General features: G+C 56.6%; 1 pseudogene; it reads right to left on the reverse strand.

Moving 5' to 3' along the window:
* Positions 1 to 9,394: 9,394 nt before the first annotated feature.
* Positions 9,395 to 14,642, reverse strand: part of LOC105810630 — a 105,926-nt pseudogene continuing 100,678 nt past the window's right edge.

Here is a 14,642-nt window from a genome sequence, read left to right on the forward strand (position 1 = left end):
CCACCTCCAGGGCACGGGGGCAGAGTGAGGGAGCGGCCGGCCTGCTGCCGGGAGGATGAGGCGGTGGGCCTAGGCCAGAGGGACAGGCCTGCGGCCCAGCGCTAACCCTAGTGAGGAAGCTGGCACCGCAGCGGCGCTCTGGGAGGGACGGAGAGAAGCTGAGTCTGAGTGGGAGGCAGCGGAGGAGGCTATGAAGCTAGAAACCTCAGACTTGCTGCCAAATGCAACAGGCCAGCAACGGCACTTTGGGCCACAAATGCTGGCGGTGGCCCTCACAGCCACAGCTCTGCCAAGAGCATCATGGCCCTTGTCTGCCCATCCCGGTTCCCGGGGACACAACACTGGCACCTGCGGCTCCACGGCAGCTTCTGCCCTGACCCCCGATGGAGCAAGCCTGGTGGCAGGTGGCCTGTGGGGCCCCCAGCCTGCCAGGATGGGCCTGCAGTGGGGAAGGAGAGGCTTGGCAGGACCTGGGGCTGGGACTCCCCTTTACTCCGCAGGCAGCTCCCTGCCCCGGGCCCTGCTGCCTGTCCAGGGGTGCTCGGCTACAGCACAACCACGTGGGCACAGCCGTCCCCAGGACCAAAGGCCCTGGGCACTTACGGCTGAGGATATGACCTTCTGTGGTCACTGCAATTTGGGCCCCACAGCCTGACTTTCCCACGTGGCTGAGAGCCTCAGGGTCCCTGCTTTTGGTCAAACCTGCTTTCCTCGTTCCACTCCCCTCACTGCCAGGACTAAGTAAAATCGGCATGGGTGGTGGTGTTGTGTGTGCAGATTTCAAGGTTTCGTGGAGACACAAAGACCCCTCAGAAGACATGAGCCTGGGGAGCGAGTCAGGAGCTGCTGTCGTCCAGGACACGCAGGCCTCGGGGAGAAGAGGGCTCAAGACAGCACCTGTCTCTGGGCCCAGGTGAGGGCACAAGCCTGTGCTCCCTGCGTGGGGCAGGACAGGGGCTGTGTGGGTCCCCTCGTGGAACACCTAAGGGTAGGGCAGTGCCTCTTAGGCCCCCACAGCTCCCCTGCCTTGGGGCGGAGGGGGCTGGGAGTCCGGAGTCTGGATCCTGCCCTTGGACCAACTCTGTGACGGGTGCTTTCCCTCCACGGTGACCTCGAGTACTCACAGCTACCTGCGTGGAGGCACAGTCGGTCTCCCCAGTGGGCAGATGGGGGCTTAGACACCGGAAGGGCCCACAGTCCTGAGTGGCAGCTGGCTGTGCCCAAAGCCCAAGGTTCATCCAGGACCCTCTGGGGTCTCCTTCAAGGTGGGTGAGCCCACTCCCCTCACTCTTCAGAGCATGAAAGGGAAGCCCAGAGACCCGAGTCACCTGCTCTATCCCCTCTGCAAGGGAGACCTGAGCCAGCCTGGCAACCGAAGCCTCCCAGCCTGTGCTAATGTCGCTGGGAGAAGGGCTGAGACATGACTCCCTGCCTCCTGGTCTTCCCCAGCTCCTTGCTGTTCCCCGGACCCACAATGTCTCTTTAAGGCAGTCAGGGCAGGCCTGATTCTCACCCTCATTTTGCAGGTGAGAAAACTGAGGTCCAGAGAGGTAAATCTACTTGCCCAGTATCACACAGCAAGCCAGCTGCATCTGTGCCCAGGATTCTTCCTGCCTTGTGGCCATGGTTAAAAATAGGGTCTTAGGACTGGTTTGCTAATCCTGACTCTGCAACTGTCTAGCCCTGTGAACTTGGACAAGTCGCTTAAACTCAGTTTCTCCTTTAAAAGGGGAAGGGGATGCTACAGGATAGTGGTGGGACTCGTAGCCTGGTACATTCTGCCTGGCACTTGGAAGTGACCCCCAAACAATGGCTGTTACTATTCCCCAGGAGCCGGCTGGGGCCAGGGTGTGTGCTGTGTCTGTCTGACTCTATTCCTTCCCCGAATCCAGCTCCCCATCCCCGGACGGAGGCTGCCCTGGGGTCTGGAGCTCCTGGCAGAGGCGCAGTGCCCGCCTGTCCCTGGAGAGCCCAAGGCCTCCAGGGGCCTTGCCATTGTTTTCTTCTGCCCCAATCTGTTTTGAATTATCCACATTTTCATCATCTTGAGCAGTAATCCCCGGCATCAGAGGAATATTGTGAAATGTCAGCCCTTTCTGGAGGAATCTCAGCAACATGTTTTTTAATGTTCAGCATCACATATGGGGACAATAAATACTGAAAATATGTGGAACAGAACAGGATGGGAGCGTGCTTGGCACTCAGCTCTGCTTCCCGCCGCCCTGGAGCCTGATTTTTGCATTACAGTAAATTAGCCATGGGTGGGAGAACCCCAGAGGCTCCCCCACGGGCCCCCTGACCCCAGGAACCAGGCTTGGACTCCCAGGACCATCTCCAGGTGCTCCCGGGTAGACTGCAAGCAGGTCCGGCACGGGGCTGTGCCCCAGGGGTCCCATCTGCATCTGTGCTGGGCGCACCTGTTGAGTCGGAGCTGTCTCCCCACCTTGCAGACGAGGACTCTGAGACCCAAGAAAGGGGCCCTGGCTTGCCCACGTTAGCCTGCTGGTGAGCCGCAGAGCTGGGGCTCCGCCCTGCTTTGAGGAGTCTCGTCTGGTGCTCCGTATCCGTGAGCGCATAGACTCCCAGACCGCCAGCGCCGAGAGCGCCTCAGTGCTAAATTCACTCTGTCCACACTCCTCATCCCAGAGGGGGAGGGTGTGCACGCAGTGTGTGTGTGTGTGTGTGTGTGTGTGTGTGTGTGTGTGTGTGTCAGGGGGGACTCATGCCAGGTCACACGGCACACCAGAGAGCCTGTGTTTCAATCAAGTTCAGGCCCTAATGACATAGGTGACCTTGGACAAGTCACCTAACCTCTCTGAGCCTCAGTGTCCTTATCTGTAAGGTGGGGATGTGACACTTACCCTTCAGAGCATTGTTGTTGGCTCCCCAAGCTGTCCAGGCTCTGGGCAGTTGACGTCCGCCAGCCAGACGGGCTGCCCAGAGAGCACAAATGCCCCCAGGAGGCTCAGCACAGAGGGGCTCGCGGGACTCTTTCTTCAGACTGCATCCCGCCTGGTGGTCAGAAGATCATTCCGGGAGCGTGTGTTCTGCCTTTTAAAGATAAGGAAGCTCGGGTTCAGAGGGGGGAAGGGAAGACATTTGTCTGTGAGTGTCCAGAGGGTGTTCTGTCCCCATGACCAAAGCCCAGGGACCCCCAGATGCCAGGCCTCCCCTGCTGGCTCGCCCTCTGCAGGGGCTGGGGAAGCCCCCTGCCTGCCGCTCTCCTCCAGCATCTGCTGCATGGTGGCTGGCATCTCCCTGGCATCTCCCTAAAAATGCAGGCACCGGCTGACTCTGAGGGGTAGCCCCGGCCAAGACTGGACTTGGGTCAGTCTTGACTCTGCCCTGCAGCTGGGTACCTCGGGCCAGTCATCTCTCCTCTCTGTTCTCCGTTTCCCTTCTGCAAGGTGAGGCTAACCCTCCTTCCCAGGGGCCTGGGGATGGAGATTGATTGATGCAAATCCTTGGCAGCCAGTAGGTGCTCAATAAATGAGTCACTGCTGCTTTCTGGGATGAGTCCCCAGGCTCTTCTTCTCGATCGGTGCTGGCTCCCATCTGGGCAGGGCCTGTTTAGATCTTGTCTGGGTTCCCCAGGGTGCCCCCACTAGTGCGATTTCAGCCCCAGCGCCCCCCTGCCCTGCCCCTCCCCTACAGCCGCTGGCTCACCAAGGCTGTGCGTGAGTGAGTCATCTGTTTTGATCTGGGTCCTGCTGGGGACACTGCCTCTGTCAGCCCCAGGCCGGGTGACCTGATTCTTCCCCAGCAAGCACTGGGAGCCACTCACCTCCCCCCCACCGTCCACCAGCAGCCCCCACCCGCTGATGCCCTCCCTCCTCCGCCTCTCCAGTTGTTCTTGTGTTTGGTCCCCAGCCCTTTGCTCATACGCCACTTCTTCACTTTCTCCTTCCCTCCACTGCCCGGCACACAGCAGGTGCCCGGTGCTCACCGGCAGGCTCCGCATTTACTCCTTTGCCCCATACCGATCTTCTGTTCAGCAAGCATTCCTTGAGCCTGCGCCTGACGTCTCGGTGCATTTTCAGGGCTGTGTCTTGGCAGGGGGAGCCCATGAAAGAGGCAGAGAAGAGGGGGAAAAGAGTGTGTCCCGGGTTTGGGAAGGGGCTCGGGATCTGGCCAGGGGTGCTAGCCAGGAGGGGAGGAGGGGTAGGGCCTCTCGAGGGCTCAGCTGAGCAGGGCTGGGATGAGCCCTGAGGAGATGGGAGCCTGGGAGGGGCAGAGCCCAGTTCGGCTTGTTTAGGACTAGGGACCCGTGAGCCTGTGATGAAGGGGGCAGGTGGGGCCACAGAGAAGGAAAGGGCAGAAGGGGCTGGCGGACACCCAGGCAGAGGAGGCCTGGCATTCAGGTGCTCATGCAAGGAGAGAAACCCAACACCCTCCCTCCTGGGACTGAATCCCAGGCTCACTCAGTGGTTGGGGGCGGGGACTTAAAGGGGAGCCCCCTGGTGGTAGCATACCCAAATTACCGACTAAGCCTCAGATGGAAGGGCATCTGGAGCAGGAAGAGTCACCCCTGCCAACCCCAGGCAGAGCTAAGAAGTTAAACTTCCTCTGTGAGCCTGAAGGGGCCAGTGTCCACACGGCCTCTCCCTGTGCTTGTCCCTGTTAAGCCCCGAGGTGTGAGGGAGCAAGGGATGATGGTCTTATTCACGGGGCTCCTGTGCAGCCCGGATGAGCCTGTCTGCTGACATGACCACCATTCAATCCCCTGTTTGCAGAGCTCCTGGAAACTGAGCCAAGGAGCCCTGGGACCTGGGTGGGATACAGAGTGACAGGGAGCGGAGGGCTGTCAACCCTTCCACCTCTGGGCCCAGCGGGGCAGGTCCCATGGAAAGGGCCGTCCCTCACCACGTATGCAAGGACAGCGGGAAGTCAGGACAGCCCCACTGTGAAGCAGGGTCCCCTCGGCCAGGGCCGGAACCACCCCAACGAGCCAGCTGTGTGTTGAAATAGTGCACCCTGTGGCTTCCTTCCCGTCAGCATGGCTCCTGGGCTGTGCCGCTGAGCAGGCTCTGGGGACGTGGGATCTCGCCCACGCAGGCCACAGGAGGTGAGCGAGACCCCTTGAGCCCACACATTCGGTGCAGGCCATGCAAACCCTCCTGGATCTCCGCCGGCCAGCCCGGCTGCCCCCAAAGCCAGCCCAGGCTCTTTTCTCTCTCTAAGCCTCTCCTCCATGATCTCCCACCTATCTTGGCTCCCTGATAACATTAATAATGACAGCAATGACTCTATTCTAAACCCTTCCCATGTTTAGATTCATTTCGTCCTCACAACCACCCCATAGACAGGTGCTATTATAAATCCCATTTTACAGATGGAGAAATGGAGGTGCAGAGAGGTTAAGTAATTTGCCCAGGTTGTATCCCTTTTAGTACTGGTGCTCCATGTCCAGTGCTCTCAACCATGGTGTGGCCGGCGGCGGCGGGGAATGGGAGCAGGGGGTTGGTGCCCCCCAATTCTGTGTTCAAATGGTGGCTTCATTTCACAACTTGTTAAAGGGTGTTGGGCAGTAGGACAGCCTGGATGATGATAAGTGTCATGGGCAGCCTCAGGCCGGGGGAGTCCAAGCCTCGCTTTGTGCAGGAGCTCCAGAGCAGTGTGGGGTGGGTATCCCACAGGCCTAGGGTGGGGCCACCTGGGGACCTAAAGGGGGCAGCCTTCCCGTGTGCTCAGTGCTCTGAAGACCACCCAGCCCCACGCCCTGCTCGGGGCCTTCCCCTGCGGGGCAGCCTCACTGACCTGACCCGTTGGACCTCTGTCCCTCAGAGCCTCCACCTCAACAGGCTTTGAACTTGGCTTGCCCACACCTCTAGGAAGGCCCTTTCCAAAGTGCTGTTTTTATACACAACCTCGATGTTGCCCAACCCCGGGCTGGAGAACTGCATCCCCTCAGCTTTGGCCCTCTTCCTTGGGGTCCCTCTGGCTTCTCCCATCTCCCAGCCCTAGGGGCTCTTCTTTTTGGTTCTTCAGATCTATGGAATTATGTCCCAATGCCTTGCCATCCACAGCCTGTTGTGGTTGGGCCCCAACCAATGGCACCCCCTCCCTGTTTCCTCCAAACAGGCAGCAAGCCAGCCCTGGACACCCCACCCTCCATGCCAGAGACAGTGTTGTCCCCACCATCTGGAAACTCTCTCTGCTCTGTCCTCCACCTTGACTCACCGACACCCTGCCCATCCCTTGAGACCCACTCCAAATGCCCCCTCCTCCAGGAAGCCTCCCCACCCTCTCCTCTACTGAGGATTCTGAACCTCATCCGTCTGCCATTATTTCTCATCCTTGCATCTTTTCCAAAGTCTTGCATGTCCTCCAATAACTTCTTGAGAAAGGGTACACGGAAGGTAAACTTTTGAGAACGTTTGTGATTCCCATCTTTATTCTGCCCTTATACTTGATTAGTTTTGCTGCATATATAATTTCTCTCTGAATTTTGCTCCACTGTCTTTAAGCTTCCAGGGTTTTATTGAGTTGTCCAGTGGTACACTTTTTTGTTTTTGAGACAGAGTCTTGCTCCGTCACCCTCGGTAGAGTGCAGTGGCATCTTCGTAGCTCACTGCAACCTCAGACTCCTGGGCTCAAGTGATCCTCCTCCTCAGCCTCCCGAGTAGCTGGGACCACAGCTGCTCACCATGGCACCTGGCTAATTTTTGTGTTTTTAGTGGAGACGGGGTCTCGCTCTTGTTCAGGCTGGTCTCGAACTGCTGAGCTCAAGCCATCCTCCCGCCTCAGCCTCCCAGAGTGCTAGGATTACAGGCGTGAGCCATTGCGCCCGGCCCCGTGGTACACTTTTATCTGATCCTTTACATGCGACCTTTTTTTTTTTTTTAATTTCTGGAAATGTCTCCAATTTATGAGCCTTTCTGGATTTCTTGCTGGTTTCACTGACTTCCTGTTTACCTCGGTAAACTTAGGCTTCAGCTTTCTCCACAGGGCTAAAGAAATCACCCCTTTCCCATCTGCATTCAAGCCTCTGAAATCCTGTGGCTGCCTCCTCTACCATAGTCTGTCCGTGCAAGTTTTTGCCTTTCCAAATCCCTTTACTGTCAGGTGAGGATGTTTCAGGAGTGAGTATAGATGGATGTGCGTGTAATCCAAATCCAAATCAGCCGTGTTTGACTAGAATTTCCCCATTAGCTTGGTTGAGCTACACGGGGCTCAGGGTTCTGCTCCCAGGCTGCCCCCTTGGGTCGTGTATGCAGGGCCTCGGTCTACACGGTGACTGCTGCAAATAGGGAGCAACTATTACCAAATGAATTAAGGCCTGTTTCTGGATCTATTGTGAAGGATAACCACTTGCCTAAGTGAGAGCCTCAATGATGTTGATAAAAGCTGTCCTTACGATGAAATGCTGACTGGGGCTAGATCCTGGATAGTGAGGAAAAGATGAAAGTTTCAGGCCTGGATGGTCAGGGACTCACATTTGCAACAGAGGAGGATGGCCTCGTCCACACAGAGGAATGGTCCCGATGGACAGTGCCTGCATAAACATGGCCCTACCCTGCTGTTTCTCGGTAGTAGCCCACATTCATTGCAGTGTCCAAGGTCTCTGTGCCCTGCCCTGCCCTGGACCCAGTGGGCCAAGGGCAGTCAGCTGCACCCAGAGTCCCCGAGGCAATTCTGTTCCTGGGCAGCAGTCAAGCCACCGAGGGTCTGTTGCTCACCCACGGTGTGGCAAGGATCAGGGAAGAGATGTCCTCGCTGGCTCCCACTGGCTCCACGAGTTACACTTCGGGAGTGCACAGACTAACAGGGCAGTGGAGAGATACAGTAAATAATCAGAGGAGGGACAGTAAGGAGGGGAAGGGAAAATATTTATTGCAGCCCCATTTTTATTTGGGGTTGCCATATACCTTGTAATCCAAACGAGGACACTTCTGAGAGTGCGGGGCACTATGGATTAATTATGCTGGGGCCACAGGTGTAACCTGGGCTATCCCAGGCAAGCTAGGGTATGGGGACTCCCTTCTCCTTCTATACGGATCTTACTGAATCCCTAAAGGAGACCTATAATTGGATCTGATTGTCTCCTTGTGACGGGACAGTTGCTCCAAGAGGGTAGTCATGTGCCCAGGGTCACAAATCGAGAGCTGGCATTGGACCTCGGATCAGTCTGATTCTGGATTTGCTCATCCTCTTTTTCTCAGCCTAAAGCTTGCCTGTTTGGAGAAGAGGTTGCTTGGCAGGGGCTGGGCTTCATGGAAATAGTGGGCTGGAAGAAGCAGGAACATTTTCCAGGCTGCTCAGATGCCCAGCGAGCCTGGGGGCTAGTTCCAGGTCCCGGCTCCGTAGAGCCACAGGGAACCTTGAGGCCCTGACCTGCCCTTGCTGGTGGGATGAAGTCGGCCAGTCCACATCCCCTTGATCCAGCCATGCTCCCAGGGCCCATCAGAGAGCCCAGGTGCACACCTACATACATCAGCACATGTGGTCACATCATGGGAGAGTTAGGCCAACTCAAACCACACAGGTGCAAACCACTCGAAACATGGATGTATGAAGATATCCACGACTTCACAGAATGACGAGAGTACACACACACATCGATGTGCACACACACACTTGTGCCTCCCCATACACAGACCCAGTCACCCTTACCCCTGCCTCACCTACAATGTGTGCACACGGGCTGAGACTTTCAACAGTTACCATGTGCCTCACCCCCATGACACCCCCAGCCTCTCCCCTGGGAACCCCTGCCCCCCTCACGAAGGGTGGCAGCCTTGGGCCCCAGCCTTTATGCAAATGCCAAACCGCAGCTCACTCTATCTTTTCTCTCCTCTCTAATTGACTGTTTTCCCTCCTTGCTGGGACTGCGGGAGCCCTGGGTCGGCATTCAGAAGGGATCTCCCCCCACTGCCTGGCCCCTCCAACCCAGGCTCCTGGCGCTTTTAATCTAGTTACTTTTCCATCAACACACTGGGAGAAAGACACAAAGGGGCATAATCGTATCTGTGGCTGTTGATGTTCAATTAACCACATAACCTTTAGGCGCTCTCTATCTGTCAATCTCTTTCTCAAACTCCACCCCCTCTCGCCGCACCTCACCGTCCTTCTTCAAGCCAGCTGCCCCTCTGAGCCTGACCCTGGCCCACAAGCCCTGGAACACCCCCCACACCAAAGACCTGGCCTCCTGGCCCCTGGGAGATGCCCCAACTTTTAGGGAAGGCAAGCCACCAACCCCAATCTCAACTGCACTCCCCATCTGGCCCCTGCCTGCCCTTGCCCTGCCGGCCCCTGCGGCCACCAGGGCCCACTCCAGGCCTGGAGGGAGGGGTGCCTCTGGAAGCGTGCACCCCGCAAAACTCCGCTTTCTTGCCCTTGTCTGGGGCCAGCAGCTGTCATTTGCCGGGCGTTCCGCCTTCTCCACTGTACCATGCTAATTTTTCGAGGGACAATTTTTCGACAATGAGTCCTCCAGCCCGAACAGAAACCCTTTATGGGGCCGGCCCCAGGGAGGCCGCGGCGCTGCCAAGGCAAACAAAGGCTCATTGCTGCCGCGGAACATGCCTGCGCCTTTCAGGGCCGGGTTCGCAGAGCGCGCAGCCTCCAGCCCGCGCCGAGGTAACACCTGGTCCGCCAGCTCCTGGCGCCTAATCAAGATATCAATCACGGCGCGGGGGCAGGGGGGCGCACGGGCGCCGAAGGCTCCAGAACCCGGCATGTGCAGGTAGCCGGCCGGCCAGGCGGCCAGGCCGGCTTGGCAGGGAGAGCCAGGATCTGGGGGAAAAAAATCGAGCCCCAAAGCTGAAGCGCTTAATTAGGCTGATATCACCCCGCACAAATGTTCCTCCGAGAGGAAAGCTTCTGGGCACCAAAATTATTTTGTGATTAAAAGCGAAAAGGAAGGAGAAATGATTCGGCCTTCTGAGGCGCTTGGAGGGGTGGGGGGAGGCGGGAGGCTGTGGGGCAGGGGGTGAGCCCAGGGCGGCTGGACCCGGCCAAGCTCCCCGCCCCCACTGGGCCAGAGAGGCGCAATTGGCCACCGGCTCCTGTCACTCGCAGCCTTTCCTCACTGCCCAGGACTTTCAACAATTTAGAAGAGTGACAGTAAGTGTCCAGGTCCCTGCATATAGCTGTCTCGTTAACCCGCACACCAGGCCCGAAAGGCCATGCATATTATCATCACCCCATTTTGAGGATGAGGAAAATTAGCTCAGACAGGTGACATCTTGCCTGAAGTCCCACAGCTGGGCAGTGGCGAGTGGAAAGTCACATGAAGCCTGTCCTTCCAAAGGCTCCTGCGCCCGGAAAATGCGGTCCGTGGAGCGCTGGTGCCAATGGGATGCCTGACAGCCACCCTGTGCCCCGTGACCGGCTCGGGCATCCGGGCTGCAGGGAGGAGGGAACTGGGGAGGGCCAGGTCTCAGGCCCCGCCTCGTTAGCGCCAGAGCCTCGACCAATCCCGGGCCCGGAAAGGCTACGCCTGCTGCTGGCCCCGCCCAGGTACTGCGCGTGGGGCAAGCGCAGGTCCCGGGCTTCCATTCGCCTGGCCCAACGCTGCGACCAGAGCCTAAGCAGCTATTGGCCAGCACGGCTGGCCTGGGCCAGGTCCTGGTTCCGCCACTACCGTGCGTCTTCCTGTGCCTCAGTGGCCTCACTGTAACAGGGGACAACGATGGTCCCTGCCTCATGGTGCGCTTTGAGGAAGGAATGAGCTCCTCCCCCAAGTCCGCCCTCGTCCAGGGCTGGCTGTGTGCGTGCTCAGAAAACTCCTGTGCAGGCCCTGGTGCGGCCACACTGAGATGCTTCTGCCAAGTTGGGAAAGAGCGGTGCCAAAGCTTCTCAAGTGCCCCCTTCCCTGAGCATTTGGGTCTTCCCCTGGACAGGCCCCCAACCTCCCCAGGATCCAGCACTGAAAGGGCTCAACAGGGCATCGGACCTGATCCCCACCCTATGGGGTACCCATCCTGATTGGTTGGTGGCCATGCTGTTCAGTTTATGAAATATTTTGAATATTACTCCTGATTATATTTGTAATAAAACATTTTGCTGTTGGCAAAGAGATGAATACAGTGTGAGGACACTGAATCTAGGCAATGTCCTATTCAATCAACCATTCATTCATGACTTAAGTCACACTCATAGGGAGCTTTTCACTATTGATTTACTGAAGCATTGATTTCTGTGCATATTCACTCATAGGCTCAGTCATTATTTATGTGACAGTCACTCCACTCACATACACAAATCCCTTCTCATGGGTTCAGGTGCACCAGGTGGGCCTTGGGTGGTCTCTGAGGATCCCACTGACTCCTTTTAGGGATGAAGTGTGTACACCACCATCTCTAAATCAAGAGCAAGTAGGTAACTGCCAAGAGAGATGTTCTGGGTGTCCAGAGAGAGGTCAGGTGGCCGCACGAGGAGGGGTAGCTAACTGAGCTTTGAAGGATGGACAGGTCGGGGCCCCCCTCCAAGGGGAGGGCACTTGGCAGCTTTTGAGCAGGGCAGTTCAGAGGGTCGGATCTGCGTTTTAGGCAGAGCTAAGCTGCAGCAGTGCCGGCTGGGGAAAGAGCATGGGCTTCGGGGCAAACTTGTCTTCTAACTTGATTCGCTAATTAACCTGCCCGAGAGACTCAGACAAGTTTCTGAGCTTCACGGTGTCTCAGATGCCTCAGCTATAAAATGGGGACAACAAACCTATTTCATCCAGTTGCGACTATTCTGTGAGGTGTCAAACCCTGCACCGAGAGCAGGCATGAAATAGGTACTTTGTCGCATGGTGAGTACTCAGTAAGGGGCTGCGATTGCTCCCAGGCTGGTGGAAACCGGGACCAGAGAACAGAGGATGAAAGCGGGGGACCCCTTGGGACCCAGTTGCAGACTGGGTGCAGCAAAGAAAAAGAATAGACTCTGAGATGACTGGGATCTCGGGATGAGAAGGAAGGAACGGCTTTCCCAGGAACAAGGACACGCTAGGACAAACAGGTTTGTATCGGATGTTAGTTTGCTGTGATGAATTACTTCACAGTGTAGTGGCTTAAAGCAACAATCAACAATGTATATTGCTCCCAGTTTCTGTGGGTTAGACATGGGGAAGCAGCTTAGCTGTGTGGACCTGGCTCAGGGTCTCTCATGAGGTTAAGTCAGGATGTCGTCTGAGGCAGTGGTCGCCTGAAAGCCTGGCCGAGGCTGGAAGATGTTTCCAAGGTGGCTCCCTCACACCCTGACAAGGCAGGGCTGGGTGTTGGTGGGAGGCCTCCGGTTCTCCCACCTGGGCCTCTCCGTGGGATGTGTGGGTGTCCTCATGACGTGGAGGTTGACTTCCCTCACGAGATCAAGGAGACCTCCCCCATACACAAGTGGTCACGTAGACCAGCTCTGATTCAGCATGAGAGGAGACCTCACGGAGAAAGAACAGCAGGAGGCCAGGGGCTTGGGGCCAGCTTGGAGGCTGGTAACCACAACAGTGACGTAATGGGGTCAGTTTTGGACATACAGACTTTGAGGTGTTGGTGAGTGACTCAGATAGGGAAAGTCAGCGGGCCATTGGCAATGCCTGAAAGTAACAATATCATTACTACTGTTACTACTACTATTACTGCTGCTGCTGTTACTTCGAACGCTACCTCCCTTTTTAGCACCTAACATGTGCCTGGGCCATGCTGGGTGCTTTGCATGACCCCTCCCATTTCATCCTCACAGCGAGTCTGTGAGGTCAGTTTAGTACCTTTACTTGCTAGATAAGGAAACTGAGCCTTACTCTCCCCCGTGGCTCAAGTGCATAGAGCAAGAAGGGCAGAGCTGGGCTTAGAACATCAGGAAGAACTGGAATAGGACAGCCCTGGAGACCTGGGCAGGGGGAGTCGTAGTCTTTCTCGTCAAGCAAGGCCACAATGTACCAGATCTTAGTTTCAAATTTCTGTGACAAAGAATCTGATTGGTCTGGCCTGAGTCAAATGCATTTACCAAGACCCATCAATAATGGCCCGAATACTGGGGCGCTGCTGTGCGCATGTGCACTCCCAAAGAAGTCACTGTGGGCTGGGCTTCCGTCCCGAAAAGGGTCAGCTAGAGCAGAGGTCAGCACGCTTTATCTGTAAAGGGCCAGCGTGTGACCACTTAGTCTTTGTGGGCCATACAGTCTGTCAAAACCATTCACTTCTGCCTTTGTAGCACCAAAGCAGCCAAAGGCCGCAGACATACACCAGAAAAAATGAGTATGACTATATTCCAATAAAACTTTATTTACAAAAACAGACGGTGGGCCACATTTGGCTTGGGAGCCATAGTTTGTCAACCCCTGAGCTGAGTGCTACAATTGTTCATGGTTATTTAGGAATTTTCCTCTCCTGTTGTGGTAGGCAAGTACATGTGCCCCCCGTCCCGCTCCGAGCGAGGCCTTGCTGCCCAGCTGCAGGGAGTGTGGCCAGCAGACAGCTCCAGCTGTCAGCTCCCTCAGAACAGCCTCAGCTGCAGACAGGCACCTCACCTGAGGCCACGCCCTTGCCAGGACACCAGCAACAGGGTGTCATACTGTGTTTGGAGGGTCAGCCTTTTGGTCCAGGGTCCTCACTGGTTCTCCAAGGCATTGCTGGGCCTGCATCACGGTCCGATGGTACAATGTTCATCTCTGTCCAATCTTACTTCTACCATCAAGCATGAGTGCCTTGGAGAAAATTGAAAAAACCCTCCAACTTGTAATATGATGAATTAATTGATAAATATCCCAGAAGCGTGATACAAAGCATAGCTGCTCTGAGGGGCTGGAGGAGGAAGAGTTCTCTGAAGGCTGAAGAAGTTAGGGACGGCTTCCTCGAATAGGGCCATGGGAGCTGCCCTTAAAGGATTCCTTCTGGAGTTAGTCTGCCATGCCCAGCACTGGGTGGACAGTGTGGCAGGGGCAGTCAGTCTCAAGCGGGGCGGCCACATGGGCAGAGACACTGCTGCAGGGATGAGAAGGCCAAGTGCACATGAGGGAAGGGTGTGTTTCGGGAGGGAAACAGGCAAAGTGCACAGAGGAAGGCGAGGAGCTGTCCTCGTCCCAGTGCAGGACTCGGTGTTGGGAGGGGCCTGGCCGCGGCTTCACTCACGCCTCTGGGAATTCTGCGCACTTCCACCGTGGGTAAGGTCTTCATGCATGGGAATCCTTCTACCCTTGAGTCTCCAGTTCTGTGTGCCGTTCTGTGCTTCTGGTTTTGTAGCGTCACTGGGACTGGTCTGGGAAAACAACACAGAAAAACAAGCCCAACACACCCCTCCCCCATCGTTCTCGGCCATTCAGTCCCTGCTAGGGGACCCAGCCATGGCTGTTGCTCTCAAAGAGGGACAGCACACCTGCATACTCCCCAGGGGCGAAGTCACAGCAGCCATGGCAAAAGCACAAAGCCGCTGTCTGGAAAGGAGAGCCTTCAGAAAAGCTGTGCAGAGCAGGGACGATGAGGATGGGTGAGCGGGATTCGACAGCGGGCCGTGGGGGTACCTCGGAGAGACGAGCGGCCAGACGAGGCCATCAGGGAGTGGAGAGCAGCCGCGCGGGCAGCCTGGGTCCTGGCTTCTGGCTCTGGGAAGGGCATGGCAGAAGATGAGGCCGGAAGAGTAGATTAGTGCCAGGTCATGCGTGCCTGGCTGCCATGCAAAGGCCTCTGATGAGTTTCCTGATGGAGCCTGGAGCCCCCTGAGCTGTC

The sequence above is a fragment of the Propithecus coquereli genome, unplaced genomic scaffold, assembly GCF_000956105.1.
Source record: "Propithecus coquereli isolate 6110/MARCELLA unplaced genomic scaffold, Pcoq_1.0 Scaffold217, whole genome shotgun sequence".
NCBI lineage: Eukaryota > Metazoa > Chordata > Mammalia > Primates > Indriidae > Propithecus > Propithecus coquereli.